Source organism: Chrysochloris asiatica, unplaced genomic scaffold (assembly GCF_000296735.1).
Source record: "Chrysochloris asiatica unplaced genomic scaffold, ChrAsi1.0 scaffold00337, whole genome shotgun sequence".
In the NCBI taxonomy this organism is placed as follows: Eukaryota; Metazoa; Chordata; class Mammalia; order Afrosoricida; family Chrysochloridae; genus Chrysochloris; species Chrysochloris asiatica.
This window is the reverse complement of record NW_006408855.1, coordinates 2,407,566-2,413,055: the sequence shown is the minus strand read 5'-3', so window position 1 is coordinate 2,413,055 and position 5,490 is coordinate 2,407,566. Positions and strand designations below refer to the sequence as shown.

The window sequence follows — 5,490 nt, the reverse complement described above, 5'->3', positions numbered from 1 at the left end:
AACGTGGTCACCAATCAGAGCGTGTATTCCCATTGAGTCTTAGTCTCGGAATGGGGTTTGCTCTGAGAGGACCCGACCACTTGCCTTGATGTCTCCTGGGCAAGCAGCTTGCTTGTTCTTGTAGTAACAATCGGTCTTCCTATATTGTTTTGTATTTTTCCTGTAGGTCTTTCTTTCTAGAAGTATCTTCTGTTCTTCTAGCTGCTCCAGGCTGGTCTGCTCGTTCTTTCAAGTGGAAATTTCCCACCTCTGAAGATTCTGGATGTGGTTCAGGATTCCACCTATAGCCTTACATAATGCAGGGGCTCTGCAGGATTTTCCTTCTTTCATGTCTTAATGACTTTTTGGTTTTTTTCCTGTATGATGTTCTTAATGTCATCCCACAACTTTTCTGGTTTTCGGTCTTTAGTGTCTAATGTGTCAAGTCTGTTTTTCAGATGATCTCCAAATTCAGATGGGATATATTCAAGGTCATAGTTTGGCTCTCATGGACTTGTTTTCATTTTCTTCTGCCTTAGTCTGAATTTGCATGTGAGTAATTGATGGTCTGTTCCACAGTCTGCCTTTGGCCTTGTTTTCACTGATGATATGGAACGTTTCCATCGTCTCTTTCCGCAGATGTAGTCAATTTGATTTCTATGTATTCCATCTGGTGAGGTCTATGTGTATAGTCATCTCTTATGCTGTCTAAAGAAGGTATTTGAAATAAACATATCATTGGTTTTGCAGAATTTTATCATGTGATCTCCAGCATCATTTCTATCACCAAGGCCATATTTTCCAACTACTGATCCTTTCTCTTTGTTTCCAAACTTAGCATTCCAATCAGCAGTGATCATCAATATATCTTAATTGTATGTTTGATCAATTTCAGATTGAAGAAATTGGTAGAATTCTTCTGTTTCATCCTCACTGTCTTTAGTGGTTGGTGCGTAAATTTGAATAATAGTGGTATTAACTGGTCTTCTCTGTAGGCACATGGATATTATTATCCTTTCACAGACAGTGTTGTACCTCATGACTGATCTGGATATGTTCTTATTGACGATGAATGCAATGCCATTCCTCTTCAATTTGTCATTCCTGGCATAGTAAACCATGTGGTTGTCAGATTCAGAATGGCCAATACCAGTCCATTTCAGCTCACTAATACGTAAAATATCGATGTTTATGTGTTCCATTTCATTTTTGACAATTTCTAATTTTCCTAGATTCATGCTTCATACATTCCATATTCTGATTGATATCAGTAGGCACTCTGTGTTGATAATACTGGTAATCATTTGGTTAAATCAAATTTATCCTCTATAAAACAGTTATTCTTCTTTGTAATCCATATGTATCTTTGACTTAATTTTTTAAAAATAATTATAGGTCCATTCAGGTTTTGGTTTTCATTGCCTGTCAACTTGGTTAAGACCTGGGTTAGGGCAGATGTCTTCAAGGGCCCATTTGATCTTTACAATGATTGTGAATGAGTAAACTGAGACAGGTGAACAAACTGAGGCTGATTTGAGATTCCAACCCAGATCTTAACTTCAAGCCCTACCTTGATAAACAAATTTTGTCTGGCAAGTTATCATTTACCCGTTTTCACCAACAGATGGAAGTGCTAACAAAGTTTGTAACTTCATCTATTCTAATTCTGGTTAAGTAGCAGAACTGAATGTTATGGTGATATTCATTTTAATAAGGAACCCTAGTATCGCTGTGGGTTAGGCATTGGTCTTATAACCGAAAGGCTAGCACTTTAAATCTACCATACACTTCTTGGGAGAAAGATGAGGTGGTCTGTGCCTGTAAAGATTTACAGTCTTGGAAACCTTACGGGCAGTTCTACTCTTTCCCATGTAGGGTCACAATGAACCAAAATTGACTTGATGGCAGTGGGATTGATGTTTTGGGATTTTTTCATTCATTAAAATGGAATTCTACATGTATGACCTGGTAATACTCTTCCAGGCACTGTAAATGATTGTAACTCATTAAATCAAATGTATTTATGAAATGATATGATGAGTAAAAAATTTACAGATTTGTAAAATATTGACATATTTAACAAGATTTTAACAAATATCTGAAAGACTATATTGGAAACTAGATAATTAACATGCAGAAGAGCCTATTCTCTGAATTAGTCAGTCACTCTCGATAATCTAGAGCCCAAATGTACTAGAATCTAGAATCAACCATATTACACTGATGTTTTCTAGCATGAACAGGGCTCAGTCAAGATGTTTGAGCATCTAGTTGAATCTAATGGACTCAGAAAAGTCATGGAACACCATGGTCTCGTTCCTGAAGAAGATATTCCTTTTATCAAGGAACAAATTATAGGAACTACTGATGAATCTCTGGTAAGTTTGTGTACAGTTTCATTTGAACTAATTGATGCTTTTCATTTATTTTTTTTCTTGACTTCTTCAAAGCTACATTATTTGTCTATTTTACTGAAGCTAAATGATAAAATATGCTGTACTTACCTAAATTTTCAAAAGTTAGAAAATAATTTCCTTATGAAATCCATAGTTTTTTCTCAAATATATACCACTATACTTTAAACATGTAAAATAAATATTAGGAATTTTCAGTAAATACCTTATTTCTGAAAAATGGACCTCCAAAAATTCTTTAAGCAACCCATTTCATTTAGGCTAGGTAGATGTCTAAGATGGTAGTATTTTGGATGCATGAATCAAAGTTATAGAACCTTCATAACACTAACTGCTAAGCCAACAAAGCACAGAATCTTACTGGTTGTGGGAAGTGTAATAGAATTAGGATCCTTTCAATAGCACAAGAAGATTTAATACTAATAGGCTGTCTTAGCATTTCTTTCCTCTGTCTACTAATGTAGGAATCAAGTGGAGAAAAGAAAGAGAGTAGAATCTTTTAGCTCATCTCATGTTCCCAGTCAAGTATCTGTTTATGCTTTTCACATTAATACAGTTGCTTTGTCCACAGTCAGCTTGTTCCTACATTGAAAATTTCTGTGCATCTCTTTGTCTTCCAGTGGACATATAAAGGGCGTCCTGAAGAGAAAAGCTTCCTCTATGAGATAGTGGCTAACAAGAGAAATGGCATTGATGTGGACAAGTGGGATTATTTTGCCAGGTATGTTCTGAACACTTCAGAAAAGTTTGTTGGAATCCTTGTACAAATTTAGTGCTAGTGTTTCCTTGTTGAAAAATGTCATCTCCCTGCTTTTGGACTATTTTTAGGGACTGCCATCATCTCGGAATCAAAAATAATTTTGATCACAAGCGCTTTATTAAGTTTGCTCGTGTCTGTGAAGTGAATAAGAAGAAACATATTTGTACTAGAGACCAGGTAAGTTATGTCAGTGGAAACAACAAGGAAGGTGTAATTTCTGGTCTAGAAATAACCAACAGTTTGGAAAAATCAGTATCTGGTAAAGGTTCAACCTCTTAACTTAATGTTTATGATTTGGAAGCTCTTTTGTTTTCTCTTGCATTTTTAAATAATGTAAATAAAATTACAGTGAACATTTATTGAGTATTGTACTAAACACTGTTCCTAATGCTTTACATAGATTAACTCGATTCTCACAACCCTATGAGATAGATATTATTATTAGCCCATTTGTTGTTATTGTGATTATTAAGTGCCATCAAGTTGGTTCTGACTCATAGGGCTTCTGTATAGAGTTTCTGAGGAATAACTGGTGGGTTCAACTGCCCACCTTGTGGTGAGCAGGCTAGTACTTTTCTTACAGCACCACACCAGGATCCCATTTAGCAGATAAGCAAATTGAGGCTCAGAGAAAGCATAAAATTAATAAGTGACAGAGCAAGAATTTCAACCCTGATATTTTGACTCAAGAGCTGCATCCTTAGTTACCACATTAGTGTTTCAGAACACTCAAAATCATGAAATATTTAGGTCCTTGCTAGATTACAGTTGTGTAAGTGAAAAGTAATATGGTATTATAATATAAAAAGTCTGTTGAAAGTAAAGAATACATGAGTAATAATTCGTATTTCTTAGAGGTATTGCAAAGATCATAAGGAATATTCGAGTTAAGATGCCTAGAACAGAATCTGTCACAGAGTTAAAGCCCTCTATAGACTTTACTATTAATAAGTCTGGAGTTCTGGTGTAGCACTGTGGGTTAATGCGCTAGACTGCAAAGCCGTTTGAACTGCAAAGTCAGCAGTTCAAGCTCACCAGATTACTCCTTGGAAACCCTGTATAGTGTCGCTATGGGTCGGATCCGACTCGACAGCACTTAACAACAACAACAACATTAATAAGTCCTGGTGTGGTGCTGTGGGATAAAGCACTGTACGTCAGGGTCAGTTTGAGCCACAAGGTCAGTGATTCAAGCTCACCAGCTGCTCCTTAGAAATCCTATACAGGGTGGCTATGAGTCGGAACCAATTCGATGGCTCATAACAAAACAACAACATTAATCAGTAAGAATAAAATTTGCAAACCAATGAAGAGCTGTACTTATCTGCTTGCCTTCCTGGTTTTCCTTGGGCTCAGGGACATTAATGGAGGAGCCCCGCCCATAGCCTTCGTGTCTACCACCATCCCTTTTCCTTGTCTTATAGACTTGGCTTTCACAAGGCTAACACAATCTGATACCACATTAATATTCATTACACATTTCCTGCAGGAAGTTTGGAATCTGTACGACATGTTCCACACACGTAACTGCTTGCACCGCAGAGCTTACCAACACAAAGTTGGCAACATCATCGACACAATGTAAGAATTTTCCTTATAAAATTTCATGTGATGCTTTGCTAGAGTATTGCAGTTGGGCCAGGTTGAGAGGTCTGGGTAAATTCAAGTGAATTGTAAGTGAATAAACCTAAAGTGGTTTCCTTAAAGGAATGCTACCACACAGTGAACTACATTTAGCTGTAGGAGGAGGGGAGCAAAGGACATAGCAGGTGGGTCATTAAGGTAATCGGGCATGAATAACTGACATTTTAAGATTATGAAATTAATTTTAAGGATAAGATTAGTATAGTTTAGTATCTGCCATCATCATATCAATTATTTATCAAAATTAGTACATACTACGGAGAAATTGGACTTGCTCTCAAAACTGTAGCAGAAAGGTACAACCAAGTCTCCAGAGGACTCATACCCCACATGTGAAGTTATCAAAAGTTAGAGCTATTTTGTTGTTGTTATTGAGTCAGCACCGACTCGTAGCGACCATATGCACAGCAGAACGAAACAATGTCCAATCCTGGGCCAACCTTACTACTGTTGCCATACTTGAGTCCATCAATGCCGCTACCTGGCCAATCGATCTCGTTGGAGGTCTTCCTCTTTTTCTCTGATCGTCCATCTTAACAAACACGATATCCTTCTCTAGCAACTGTTCCCTCCTGACAATATGTCCAAAGTATGAGAGACGAAGTTTGGCCATCTTGGCCTTTAAAGAGCACTCTAGCTGCACTTCTTCCAAAACAGATCTGTTGGTTCTTTTGGCAGCCCATGGCACTTTTA

General features: G+C 37.2%; 1 pseudogene; it reads left to right on the top strand.

Moving 5' to 3' along the window:
- Positions 1-5,490, top strand: part of LOC102824696 — a 78,763-nt pseudogene that overhangs the window by 47,495 nt on the left and 25,778 nt on the right.